Source organism: Portunus trituberculatus, chromosome 22, assembly GCF_017591435.1.
Source record: "Portunus trituberculatus isolate SZX2019 chromosome 22, ASM1759143v1, whole genome shotgun sequence".
Classification (NCBI taxonomy): Eukaryota; Metazoa; Arthropoda; class Malacostraca; order Decapoda; family Portunidae; genus Portunus; species Portunus trituberculatus.
Genome location: NC_059276.1, coordinates 8,208,834 through 8,223,775, shown reverse-complemented (window position 1 = coordinate 8,223,775; position 14,942 = coordinate 8,208,834). Strand labels below are relative to the sequence as shown.

General features: G+C 39.2%; 1 protein-coding gene across 1 annotated transcript in view; it reads right to left on the bottom strand.

Annotated features, from left to right (window-relative positions):
* LOC123507401 overlaps window positions 1-2,266 on the bottom strand; it is a gene marked incomplete at its 3' end in the record, with an annotated part of 165,351 nt that extends 163,085 nt beyond the window's left edge. Inside the window, exon 1 of the mRNA XM_045260211.1 lies at window positions 1,760-2,266. The remainder of the gene's footprint in view (window positions 1-1,759) is intronic.
* Between the last annotated feature and the right edge of the window lie 12,676 nt (window positions 2,267-14,942).

Here is a 14,942-nt window from a genome sequence, read left to right as displayed (position 1 = left end):
AATGCCAAGTTTATTATGATAATCTGTCCTTGTGATGATATTTTTGCTGTTTGTTTTATTTGAATGATTTACTGAATGATGTTGTAATTGTATATGTATGTATGTATTGTATATATATTTATGCTTCAGAAAGGTTAATGAAAATAAAAATGGGTTGACTCTAAATAAAAGAAAAAACGTAAAATTTTCCAAATATAAAGGTGCAAAAAAGGAACTCTGGTAAGACAAGAAAATACGGCAAAATATCTCAGTTAGCATACAAGGAAAATAATGAAAGAACAAAGGGAATGACACTGAGAAGTTAAACAAAAGAACCCAACCAAGAAAAGAGAGAGACTTTGGAGAATCTTAAGAAATATTGAATCTGTACAAATCCCTGTCCTCTTTTCATCTGGCTCCTCCTCCTCCTCCCCTTCCTCCTCCTCCTTTTCCACCACCTTCTTCTCTTCGAAATCTTATATCGTGTATTATTTAGATGAAACTCGTAAGACCTTAGCGACTAGTTCAGTATAGAAGGAAACGAAATGTAGAAGAAAACGAAAGAATAAAATGAAAGACATAAAGACAAGAGGAATTATTAGACGAAAGAAGCAGATCAAGAACGTGTAGAAGAAAAGGAGTAAAAATTGAAGAAAAAAAAGTGAAGAAGCAGTAAGGAAGGAATGGTGAAGAGAGTCCTGTTACTAGATAATAATTGAACTTTAGATATACGTGACACCACCAATAAATTGATTCTTAGCAGCCTCACACATTTTGACCTTTTCTATTTCTTACGCCGAGAATTGAATTAAACACCTTTTTATTTCCAAGCTTCCGATTACCACAAGCCTTAGCAAAGCCTTTATGCGCCACTAGAGGTTAAAGGAGGCTCAATTAGCACCAAAAGGAGGTTCAGAAGCCTTATAGTATACTTGAATCCTATGAAGGTAGGCCAATTAATATATAAGGGAAAAAATATGGAATGCCAACAAGGCCCGGTGCTCCAAGGCGGTCACCCTTCCAAGTCCTAACCAGACCAAGTGTTGCTTAACTTCGCTGATCGGACGAGAAGAGGTGAATTGGTGGGGATGAACGTATATAGATGGACTAGTTGGTTGGTACACAGACAGACGGTATAGATACAGAGAAACTTGGTAAAAATAATATATAAGATAGATAGCTTGGTACAGGTAATGGATGAATAGGTACATAGATATTTAGTGGTAGATAGATAAAGAGATAGATGGATAGGTTGACTGATAGATAAATAGACAAAGACAGCAATGAACTAAACACTCATTCGTTTCCTAAGAAATGTAAGTTTACCCATAAAAGTGTGCAGGAGGTGGTGTAAACTTGAAGCATTAGTTAATGGGCAAAGTATGGATTGGTAGGGACACTTTTGGATCAATCTTTATCTCTCCTGTAAAATTTATCTTCGGAAGGGATTAAATATTTAAGTTTTGCCGTGAATCCTACCTGTCTGTTCCCACACTAATTCTCACCTGTAATCACGAATACGAACACCTGGTAATGAGAACGTTCATGAAAAACAACACACATTTACCGCGAATATTAGATAGAAAAACAAAAGACATGAATGAGGATAGAAAAAAAACGAAGGAAAACCTAAAGAAAAACAGGAACCAGAGAATCCGCCATGTCCATGTATGAAATTTCGATGAGAGGAAAGAAATCTTGAGGGAAAGTAATGTTTGGTGTGACTCGCGACGCAGGGAAGTTAGGCGGAGGTGAGAGAGCGAGGTAACTTTTTACTCACCCCGCTTCCTGTCCTGTTGTCTTGTGTTTGGGGCGTGAAGGGGTGACGGGATAAGGAGGATCTGTGTAGCAGAGAGAGAGGCGGATGTGGAGGTGATACTGGACCCTTTAACACTGACTGACACCTTCCTTCAGTGCTCTCCTCTTCCTCCTTCTGCGTCCTGACGAAGGGGAAAAGAATAGCGAAGCGTTTTGCTGAAGGTTAAGAGCAGTGCGTTTCTATCTTTAGTTTCAGGGTTAAGTTGACGAGTTTCTGAGAAGTGCAATGTGTCGTGGTTCTTATCCTCACTGTTCTTTGCGAGTTTTACAAGAGGCGGTCGAAAGAAGTTCCAAGTTTGCTAGTTAGTGTGTTACAAGCACGGCAAGTTGTCTCGGGACCCACACACTCGGCCGCTTGTTCTTCACGTACTCTGGTGCGGTCATGGCAGGAGGTGGTGAGGGCTGGGAAGGGAGGTTTGAAGGACGCCAACACTTGGAGCTCAGGAACGATACGTCTTCCCTCCACGGAAGTCAGGCGGACACTGACGATGGTCTCTCCTCTCGACTCAGCCTGGCCCAGCCGCCTCCGCCTCAACCACCACCATCACCACTTTACTCCTCCTCCTCCTCCTCTTCCTCCTCCTGTTCTTCCTCCTCCAGCTCATCCTCCTCCTCCTCCTCCTCCTCCTCCTCCTCCTCCTCCTCCTGTTCTTTCTCCTCGAGCTCCTCCTCCTCCTCCTCTTTCCCTCGATCTTATCTCCTTTTTTCCTATCATCATATATTGACCTGGTGTTTGTCTGCGATGCTATCTGTCTTTCCTCTCACCGCATTCTCCTCCATAAGAATAATTCCTACGTTCGTAATTCCATATTCTTCCAGTCTTGTGCGTCCATTTCTCTCTCTCTCCCCTCTCGTTCCTCTTCCTCCCCCTGCTTCTCCTTCGTCACGAGATGCTTCCTCCTCTTCCTCCTCTTCCCCCTCTTCTTCCTCATCGTCATCATCATAATTAATCTCAAATTTCTACCTTCGTATAATCGTGAATTATTTTTTACTCACGAGACCCTCGCTTAGGAGAAAAAAGGGAAAATTTCTCCGGCATGCAGACAGAGCTCTCCTGTCGTCAAAGAGCCGCGCGCCGCTTACAAAAATGACTAACGGCAATGCAGACAAATTATTCTGCGGCAAAACTTCCTCCTTTAACTTCATTACGCCTTTTTTTCTAGGGTTGATGGCGGGGAGGATGGCCAAAGACTTGTTCTATATGTCATTTGTCTATTTTTTTTTTTTTTTGAGTAATCGCAGTTCCAGTTGTTTTGAGGTGGTTTGTGTGTGTGTGTGTGTGTGTGTGTGTGTGTGTGTGTGTGTGTGTGTGTGTGTGTGTGTGTGTGTGTGTGTTTGTTAATTTTCTATCTATCATGTTCTGTTTATTGTTATTCTTTATTCATTTGTTTTATTTATTTTACCTTATACACTTTTATTTTACTTTTTTATATTTTTCTTGTCATTTTATATCTTATTTATTCACGTATTTGATTTCATATACTTATTCACTTATTTATTCATCTAATCATTTCATTATGCTTTTTTATCACTCCTGCAAAAAATGGCCCAAATATTTGTTTCCGTAAGTCTTTTGAGAAACACGACATTCTTTCAAGTGAAGGAGAAAGATTGGCGAGTATCGATCAACATCAAGGCTCTCCAGACATCACAATAAGACACGCTCACAGGAACCACTGCAGGGAATTTAAACAGAACAGCTCACCACAAAGCTTCTTTATATTCATATCAGTGGGATCTGTTCTCCAAGTGCTGCTTTGTTGGTGGTGTCAGGGTAGCTTTGTATAAACTCTAATTTTATATTCTTATGTATGGATCCTTAGAGTAAAGATTTCAGTTGTTGTTTTTTTCTCATAACTGCCACAAAAAAAAATTAATCATATTTGTATTAGTATGATCTGTTCTCCAAGTGCTGGTTTGTCTATAGTGTCAGGAGAGCTTTGTATAAACTCTAATTTTATATTCCTATGTATGGATCCTTGGAGTAAAGATTTTGGTTATTTTTTTCCCATAACTGCACACAAAAAAATGAATATATTTGTATCAATGGGGTCAATTATCTGAGTGCTGTTTTTTTCTGTGGTGTCAGAAGAGCTTTGTATAAACTCTGATTTATGGATCCTTGGAGTAAAGATTTTGGTTGTTATTTCACATTACTACCACCAAAAAATTATTACTAAAAGATGAGTAACGTACTTCTTTAATACATCTGAAATTTGTATTGGAAAAGATTTATTAATTCTTTTTTTTTTGTGGTATATTATCCTGAGAAATTATGTTTATCCACTGTCAGTAGCTCAGAATGGTGGGCAATCTTCGTCCATCAATTGTTACATTCCTATACTACAAAGAGTGTTGAGGTCTCACAATTTCTTTCTGTATTCGATTAACCCCTTCAGTACCATGGCGCGTTTCCATATTCATTGCACTTACTATTTATTGATTTTATACAGCTTCAGAAACTCATATGGAGATTAGAATAGTGACCCTTCCTAATGTTAATAAAATCATCTAGTCATACCAAAAACTCAAGGTAAAAATGCCTCTCAGTACTGAAGGGATTAACTTGGTCATTTTTTTTCATTGTTGTTCATACTATAAACACTTGCAGGGAGGAGAAGGACGAGCGAAAGGTCTGCTGTTCATAATGAGGTAATGTTTCTCTTTCGTTTTGAAACCTTTATTATTTTCACTTATCCTCTGCATCCTAGGAATATTATGAACTTGTTTTGCCAGCGAGAAAAAAAATGCTTTCTCATATAATTTTTCACTTTATGCCTTCATTATTTCCTGTTGCTCTCGGCGTTTATTCATATTAATTTCCTCCATTTTATTTTCTTTATGCCGCTTCTTTTCATATCTTAAAGCTTTTTGAAATAAGTTGAAATGATAAGTTATGTCTCTCCACGTGTACTGAGAGGAGGCCACAAACACTTCATTTTCCTTATGGTATCATTAAAGTAAGGAAACAATTATAAGCATCTGGGAAACACGAGGAAGACACGAAACACACAATATCTAAAGAAATCACGGCAAAGGAAACGCAAAAACCTATCAACATGTATTAAGATGAACCCACAAGCACTTATTTTTCTTCTAATGTCACTAATAGAAAGAAAAATCCTGAGACTCAGAAAACAGAAGGTGAATAGGAAAGAAAAACGGCAAAGGAAACGCAAAAATCTGTCTACGTGTACTAAGATGAACCCACAAGTACTTATTTTTCCTTCTAATGTCACAAGTAGAAAAAAACCAATGATGAGTCTCAGAAACCAGAAGGTAAATACTAGAGGAATAAAGTATCTCCAGAAATCATGCCTGCAAGAAAACAACAAAGATTTCCTTCTACTGATACTGCAAAACAAATACGAGTTCCCATCAACACAACACACACAAAGGCAAAGAACGTAAAAACAACCCTGGATTACTGACAGATCCACCTCACACATAAAGAACACATAAAGACTTCGACCTCTGCCTCATCAGTGCTTCATCAACCTTGCTTTGATCTAATTTTTGCACCTAACTTCCCGTCTCTCTGGATTTGCCGTCTAGTACTCCTCGAGCGCCTCTCAGCACGCAAGGGACAGCCGGTGGTTAGATTCACTCAGTGTTAGCATAGATGTTAGTGGCAGTAGAGGGTGAGACACGAGGGATGATCATAGGTCGTTTAGCTGAGTGATTGGTAGAAGTGAGTGGGTGAATGGCAATGCTCATGCTACAGTAGTGATAGAGTTGTGTTCGTTATTGTTTTTGTTTTTTTATGTAACAGTGGTACATCCAGGAACAACAAATATTAATTGAAAAAAAAACCTTGTTCCTATAGAAAAAAAGGTCAAAGATCAGTTTTTTTTTCACTTTTTATTGATTAATCATTGGAAGTGTTGTCATTGCCGTTTTTCTACGTGTGTGTGAGGGTGAAGGTTCGTCTCTCTCTCTCTCTCTCTCTCTCTCTCTCTCTCTCTCTCTCTCTCTCTCTCTCTCTCTCTCTCTCTCTCTCTCTCTCTCTCTCTCTCTCAAGCACGCTGGAGGGAATGACGCCAAATAGCCATCACTCATTCATATACTAATAATGTGACCCATCCACACACCTGTCTGTCATACACCTCATGTATTTGTTTTTAATCCTCTGTTTTAACTCCGCTTGATGACAGACAGTAGCGCTAAATTAATCCACCCTTGTGTTATATCTGTCATTCTTTTCCTCCCTTATTCTGAATGACTGTACTCTCTCTCTCTCTCTCTCTCTCTCTCTCTCTCTCTCTCTCTCTCTCTCTCTCTCTCTCTCTCTCTCTCTCTCTCTCTCTCTCTCTGTCACTTTTTTTTCTAGGTTTTTGTATTATTTTCTTTCCAGTCACGTTTGTTCCCGTTTTTTGTTTGTCTCCTTCACTTGTTATTTTCTCCCCACTTTTCCTTATTATTTTCTTCCCCCATACTGTTTTTCTATTCAATTTTGCATCACTGTACTTTTCCTGTCAACCCTTTTCCTTATTTTTCTATGATTTTTTTTCTTTTCCCATCAATGTTGTATGGTATTTTTTTCCTTGTTATTTTTTTTCCTTATTTTTTCATGTCCATAGTCTCTGCCGTCAGCATAATCTTTTTCCTCTCCTGTCTCTATTTTCCGCAATTCTAAATAGCTATATTCTCTATCGTCACTTATATCCCTATTAACAAAACTTTTTCTTATTTTGCATGATCATTAACTTTATCCCACCCGTTACTTTTAGCTATTCATCTTAATATTTCTTTCCTCTCCTGTCTATTTTCTCTAATTTCAAATAGCTATACTCTCTTTTCTCTCTCTCTCTTTCTCTTGTCACTTATTTCCCTATTAACATTATTTGTCCCTATTTTGCATGATCGTTCATTTTAACCCACGCGTCACGTCTCGTCTGCCCGTCAGTTACCCTTACGATGTCTTTCTATGGTGCTTGTTACGCTTTTCGGGTACAGCGTCTCATAACAGATGCGAAGGAAGGACGGAGGTACGCGTAAAGTGTGACAGTGAAGTAGTAATATATAGGCACTGGTGTTTTTTTCTTCTTTTCCTTCCTTTTTACCTATTTTCAAAAGGAGGAAGGATATGGGAGAGAATATGTGGCTTCTCTGTAGAGTGGGTAGTGTAGGGATCTTCGCCTATGAGGTTTCCAGGCGTACCGTTGAAAAGGCGCATAGTCTGTCACGTGATATGAAAGATTGGAAAATGTATGAGCCTCTGATAGCGTATGGGATTTATGTAGAATCTCAACGGGTTATGTAAAAGTTTTATAGACGGCAGGAGCAGCAGTGATGGCAATATGCGCGTCAGAAAGACCAGCAATATGTCAGAGGGAAATCCAACGTTATGTAAAATGTTTGAATGTTTGAGTGGCGGTAAAATGCAAAAAAATTCTTATATGTGTGGTTTGTGAAAGTTTTGTACGAGTGTTTATGGAAAGTAGGTATGGTATTACGTACTGGGGCATAGATGGCAACACAACAATAGCAACAACAGCAACAGCAGCAACACAGTCTGAAATTTACAGGCGTATTAATTTGAAGCTTTCCTTATATGCATTCCAATATTTATGTTTTCTTTTCCAGCAATAACAACAGCAACAACAACAACAATAACAACAATAACAACAACAACAACAACAAAAACTCCAAAAATACCCCAAAAACCACAACACATACCAAAATACACCTATAAAAATCATCAGCTTCAAATATTTATCTCAAGTAAGCACTGGCGGCGTTAACTAAACCTCGACAGTGTTTCCAAAGCGGACACAACCCTACCACTCTTACTCTCTCTCTCTCTCTCTCTCTCTCTCTCTCTCTCTCTCTCTCTCTCTCTCTCTTCCATGCAGTCACCGATTATTGGGAGAAACTCTGCCCTATCGACTGGTGGTGATTTAAGTAAGTTAAACGCTCAGGGAGTTTTAGTGTGTGTGTGTGTGTGTCTGTGTGTGTGTGTGTGTGTGTGTGTGTGGGTGGATGGGTGGATGGAGATTTTATGGATGATCTCTCTCTCTCTCTCTCTCTCTCTCTCTCTCTCTCTCTCTCTCTCTCTCTCTGATGAAGTAAAGTACAGACTGTTACAAAAAAGAAAGAATAATGGAAGGCTTTAAAGAACAGGCAGTATTGCAGAGATAGAAACAGTCATCAATGGAAATAATTAACGCTATCAATGAATGCTATTACAAAAGAGCTTTTTCTAATTACTTCTACTGTTTATGGAAGTACTTTTGTTTAATTAGAGCGCAGGCCCACCTCGTATAGTTGGAGAAAATTGCGATTAACTTCAGAGAGGGAAGGAAAAAATACTGTTTAATCCTTTAGAGCCCTCCCAAAAAAAGGTTTATCTATTTAAGGGGATTAATAGCAACACACTTCCTACCAAGTTTTTTTTTTTTTTTTTTTGTTTTACGATCTGACTTTTTGAGCTTACGATTGAAATGTTTGATTTACGATTTGATTGTATGAATTAAACACCTGAATCTCGAACTTACCATCTGAATTAAGAACTTACGAATCAAATTTACGAACTTATAACCTGAATTTACGAACTTACGACTTAAATCTACGAACTTATAACCTGAGTCTATGAACTTACGCCTTGAATTACAAACTTACTAACTTAATTACGGGTTTACAACTTAAATCTATGAACTTATGACTTGAATTACGAATTTACTGGCCGAATTACGAACTTACGACTTAAATCTGAGAACTTACGACGCGAATATACGAACTTACGTCTTGAATAACGAAATAAGTAGCCGAATTACGAACTTACGACTTAAATCCACGAACTTAAGACTTGAATTACAAACTTGCGACCCGAATTTACGACCTTACGACCCTGAATTATGAGTTTACGACCTGCTTACGTGACTCCCGGTTTGAAACTACAACATAGACTCTAATTCCGCCACTTGAGTTCTTAACCTACGACTTACCACCAGAAACTACGACCTAGGTCTTGAATTTACGACGTACTACCTTCACTGACCTCCTGTACTGCCTGGATTTAAGACCAATCCGTTTTCTACGACATGAAGCAGAATCACGTAGAAAATGAGGTGAAAAGAACGTGAAATTAGAAAAAAGGGGAGATTTCAAAGCATAGAAACTGAAGTGGAAAGAAATTGAGTTACAAAAAAAAATGGGAAATTCCAGATCCATGCATATATTTTACCTTGAACTCCAGTGAGGCTCTAGGAAGGAAATCACTCGAAAATCACACATCTTTCTAAAAAAAAAAATAATAAATATCCTGACTCGTCCTTGCCTTGCCGTCGCAACGTTATTAAAATTTTTATGAGGCGAAATAGCTTGCAAATCACACATGCTCCTTAAAAGTCACATTATTGCCTAAGGAAAGCATAAAGGTTAAGTCATTTTGGGGAATGCAGGCGAGAAAATTTGAGGTGTGAGAGAGAGAGAGAGAGAGAGGGAGAGGAAGAGGATCAAGAAAGGGGGAAGGCTTGTAGGAGGAGACAGGAATTGGTACAGGGAAGGTCAAAAAGGGACGAAAGAAATCTGAAGGAGGGAGAGGCAAAGATGTATGATGGAGAAGAAAAGAAAGGGTGTTGAGGGGAAGAGAAAGAAAGGATATGGAAGGAAATGAAAATTAGACGGTGCAAGAACTGAAAACGTAGGAAAAGAAGGAAGAGGTGTTGAAGAATGAAAAGGAAGAGGAAAAGTCTATAGAAGGGAAGGGCAGGAAGGAAAAGAAGAAAAAGAAGACTTGTAGAAAAGAAGAGAAATGGTAGAAGGTTGTAAGAGGAAAAGTAAAAGAATGACTACAGAAGAAAAAGAAAGAAAATATGAAAAGATACGAAAAGGGAAAAGAAGATGAGGCTTCGTTATGAAGGAGGAGGGAATTATAGGAAGATGAAACAAAGAGGAGATATCATTATAGGGAGGAAGAGAAAGAAGGAGAAAGGAGAAGGAAAAGAAAAGGAGGAAAATATGAAAAAGATACTAGAAGGGAAAGGAAAATGAGGCTCCATTGAGGATGAGGAGAGAATTGTAGGAAGATGAAAGGGGAAAGACCATTATAGGGAGGAAGAGAAGGAAGGGGAAAGGGAAAGGAAAGGAAGGGAAGTTGAAAGGGATCAGCAAGGCTCTTCATTAGTGTCAGATATCACTAATTGCATATTGAGTTCACCATTAGAGTATAGTTTGTGGAATCAGTAGATGTTAGGTGCGTGTGTGCGTATGCGTGCGTGTATGCATATGCGTGTGTATGAGAAGTAATTTTTCCTGACCACGAAATATACGACGCTTTGCAATTGTTTTCATTAAGCTTTTTTGTGCTACAGCTTGGTATCTAAAGGCAATCTGAGGCCAATTCTCCGCTACATCTTTAGAATTTCCCAGGCAGTTATTCCTTACACTGTAGAGCATTGACTCGTGTATGGAGGAGAGAGGGAGAGGGTCGAGATATCAAGTGAACTGCAGCGTGTACCAAACCTTTCATTATCCTACCATCAAGTCTTGTCCAGTGAGGCACATTGAGGCCATAGGGTGATGAAGGAAGAAGGGGAAGAAGGGGAGAAGGGGGAAGACAAAGGTAACTATTTTTCTCTCATTTTCTTTACTGTTCACATGGCAGAACGTAAACTACAGTACAGATTCATTTGATCGCCACGTCTCTCACATTCTCACTGCCATTACTAACTTCACATTCATCTCAACTGAAGCATCAAGTAGTAAATAAAGCACGCCTCTCCCTACCTCTCCTCTATTCCCACCTCTCCCTTCCCTCTCCCTGCCTTCCCCTGCCTCTCCATCACGGGCGGGAGATTCACACTTACAAATTCAAGGCAGTCGGTCGGCGGTAAGATACAACCACCTTTCCTGCTTCAGATTCACTCCGGTTCGTATTGGTGGATGAAACAGATAAAGTGGGTGAAATGCATGAGTCGACCGCATCCACTACCACCTCCACCACCACATCCACGCCAGACATCCGCACAGTAACGGATCCCCACTTAAACATCTGCAAATATCCTCACCTCTCCCCCTCTCCTCTCCCTGTGTGTCCTGTTTGACTAGCTCTGATTACTGCCAAGGGTTGTTAGCACATGTATTGTACACTCAAGCTACAAGTGAAGTGCTGTTGTTACGGGGCTTAGGACTAAATGGTGAGGGTACTGTAGTTGTTCAGCGAGCACTCACAAACACACACACACACACACACACACACACACACAGAGAGAGAGAGAGAGAGAGAGGAGATAAAAGTGTCAATGAATGTATATGTAAGGAAGGGGAACGAAACACGAGGAAATTATAAAAAAGAAGGAATTTACGAGGAAAAGAAGAAAGCAGGAAAGAAAGAAAATAAGGGAGAGCACACAGAACACACACACACACACACACACACACTAAATTCTTCCAAGATAATGGTTTGCCTAGAAAGTACAAAATTATGTATATGGAAGAGCAGCAGTAGCAATAGCAGAAGCAGTAGTAGGCAAAGGTGGGCGAGGAGTAGTAGTATAGGTAGAAGGAGAACCCAAAACAGAAGTAGTGAGTAAAAACAAACGACCACTCAACGAACACCAACACAACAAACCTGCACAAAACAAACCTTACACACCACCACCGCCACAGCACACCACACGCAAGCTCCCACACATCCCTATTACCGTGGTTTCTGGTCCCAGCTAACATTACCCTCCCTTGCTTACAGACCCACAGGAAATATCACCAGTAATACTCGCGGAAAGACAGTAATATTCATCCGTTACCTTACCTTAGTGGCGCAGGTGCTAATATTGGGCGTGACAGGTATGAGTGCCAACCCTACTTGTACAAGACGTGCCACAGTGCCTCAGGGGAGATAAAGTGCCACGGCTGGAGCTGAGACATTGCTGCACATAGCCACGGGAAGAGAAAGGGAGGGAGGGAGCAGGTGAGGCCATTTCTTGAGAAGAATGAACGAAAGGAGAATGAGAATGTGAAGGAGAATGAAAGGTAAAGGTTTGGTGTAAGGAATAGTGAGAGAGGAAACGGAACCAGAATAAGGAGGAGGCAAGGGATGAGAACGAAGAAGAGAAGGAAAAGGAGGAGGAAAAGTAAAGATTGGATAGTGCAAGGAACAAGAAGATGGGATGAGGAATAGAAGTAGGTCGGAGGAGAAAGAGGAGGACTAAGGATAGAAGGAGGAGGAGGACGAGGAAGAGAATAGGAAAAGTTGAGTTTGCGAAAGGAATACTAAGAAGCAAATACTCTGAATAAAAGTTGGAGCAGGTGGAGAAAAAGAAAAAAGGAGGAGGAAAGGAAAATATGCATATGAAAAATGATGACATATATAAGGAAGTAAAGGCGAGCGTCTTCCTGCATATAATGAATACGTGAATGTAAAGAAAATACGAAGACGCGGGGATTTAGGACGAAAGATTTCTAAGAAGCGTAAAATTAGAGAAAGGAAGGGAAAGAGAAAAGGCGAAGCGATAAAGTCAAAATACGTAAAGAAAACGCATCAGGGGAAGAAAAGAGGAAGAAAAGAATAGAAAAGAATAAAAATGGATAACTTTTAAGGAAGATTCACGTAATTACAACTTGATAGACTGAAAGAAAGGTGAGACAAGAGTAAGTGAGGAAAAATAATTACTTTAGTGTGAAAGCTTTGTGAAATTATCCTACAAAATAGTGTTATGATTCAAGGCCGAAGGAATGAGAAAATAAACTGTAAATATCGGGAAAAGATAGGAAAGTTAGTGATGAGGATTTAAAATGAGAGGAGAAAAAATGTAATGATGGGAATAATGTTTGGTGATCAAGATTAAACAGGAGGAAGAGATATAATGATACGAGTAATGTGATATTCCGTGTATTTTAATGAAGCACCGAAACTTGAGTCTGGTAAGAAGAAAAGATTAAATTGCAGTGAATAAATGAGTGAATATTGAATAGACTTGATACAATGCATAAATGATTTTCCTTTATGATAAGTGAGATATTTAATGATTGAAATGAAGGTACTGCTTTGCTAGTTCTGAAAGAGAAAAACTAATTACTTTTATGATATTGTGATGAAAAGAATTACTGATGATTTCCTTTCACCTTGCAAACTGAGGAATGTGACAATGAAGCAATGAAGAGTAACAATGAAAAAGAACATCACTTTCCAGGAAGATAGAAGCATGGATCAGATAAACTTATTTCCTTTCACATTAACAAAAAACAATTAAAATGCAACGACAGAACAATGAAAAAAATGTGGTAATAAAAATATCTCTCCTAATAAAAAAAGAAAACAAACAGATAAATCATTGTTTTTTTTAATATAATAACAAATCAAGACTGCAACAACGAACATTCCAGAAAGACAAAACGCGATCAACTTCACAAACAATAACAAACATAATAGCTTAATAGTATAAGGAAAACCAATCATGAAAAAACTCCCTCCTTCCTAATACACAATGAAGCACAACTAAACACAGGTAATTGAGCGGCTGTGTAGTGAGTGAGGCGCGCGTGGAGCAGCGGCGCCACGGAGCAGGGACAGTGTTGGTGGTGGTGATTATGGCGCTAAATTCGGCTGTTTTTGACGTTGTAACAGCAGAGTAATGTTTACGGCCAAACACAAGCTTAATGACTCATAAGTGTTTGCATACATAGAGTGTCCGAACCAGCCGCATCGTTCACGTAGTTCACATTGCTTCGTTCAGGGCGTGGCGAAGCATTGCGTTCACGACAGAAATTGCATGGCGAAATTTGCATGTTGAAATTAATTAATTGGTCATTTCATTAACACGTTACCTGATCTGACGTCATCGATAATCAAAGGTAGTTGTTATGTCCATATGATTCAGCCATTAGTGGCCGCGCAACGGAAATGACGTCATTACGCGCTCGTCCAATCACCGGTCAGGAATGCGCCGGGTTCATATTGTCTCCACCAATCAGACACCGGAAATGTGTCGCTACCAGACAGAGAGAGAGAGAGAGAGAGAATTGATGATTGAAAGTATCACCAATGAAAGCTGAAATAGATAAATAGATAAATATATATGAATAAAGAAGATACAAATAATGTAAGTAGATACAAGACAGCGAGAGAGAGAGAGAGAGAGAGAGAGAGAGAGAGAGAGAGAGAGAGATTCTGACTGAGAGATACTCGAAGGGAGAGGAAGAGGATTGAGAGGCTTGTTGGGATTAGCTTTTCTCTCCTGACAGTAGAGAGAGAGAGAGAGAGAGAGAGAGAGAGAGAGAGAGAGAGAGAGAGAGAGAGAGAGAGAGAGAGACAATAGAATGACATTTCCTCTTTTTAATATGGAAGGAGAGGACTTGCATGTTCTATTGATAATTAACTCTCTCTCTCTCTCTCTCTCTCTCTCTCTCTCTCTCTCTCTCTCTCTCTTTGTCTGTCACTACATTTCTTTTACGTGAAGAAAATGAGCTATTCGTACCATCACGTGAGACTTAAGGGATAACTCAACCAAAAAAAGGAAAATAAGAAAAAAAATGCTCTTATGGTATAGCAAATGTTCTTATTGAGTTCTGTTTTAACGTAGAGTCTGATTTACCTTTCCTTTAACCCTTTCAGTACTGGGACACATTTTTACCATGAATTTTGGGTGTGATTAGACGATTTTATTGACATTAGGAAGGGTCTATGGAGGTCAGAAGATTAATGGCCACAGTCTTCACTATTTTAATCCCCACATGAGTTTCTGAAGTTGTATAGAATTACCAAATAGTAAGAAGAATGAATAGGAAAGCGTGTCATGGTACTGAAGATGTTAAGTTTACAATCAGAATAGGAGTTTCTTTAAGGTGAATTGATGGGACAGTAACTTAGTATTGATAAGGTGAAAAAATAAGGTAATTTATGATGCGTAATTATAGGCAATCCCGTTTTCTGTTACTAATTATATTTAAGAGACAAATTCAAGGGTTAACTTATCTAATATTTTCCTCTATTCTATAACAAGTGTCCTTAATTAGATCGGACTTTTGAAAGGAACTGGATAAGGAGTCTCTTTCTCTCTCTCTCTCTCTCTCTCTCTCTCTCTCTCTCTCTCTCTCTCTCTGATCCATGTACGGAAAGGTTGCAGGTTGACATTTATTAACACATTAACGTGTGTGTGTGTGTGTGTGTGTGTCGTTGGTGTCTTACTTTCTTGCTCTCTTTG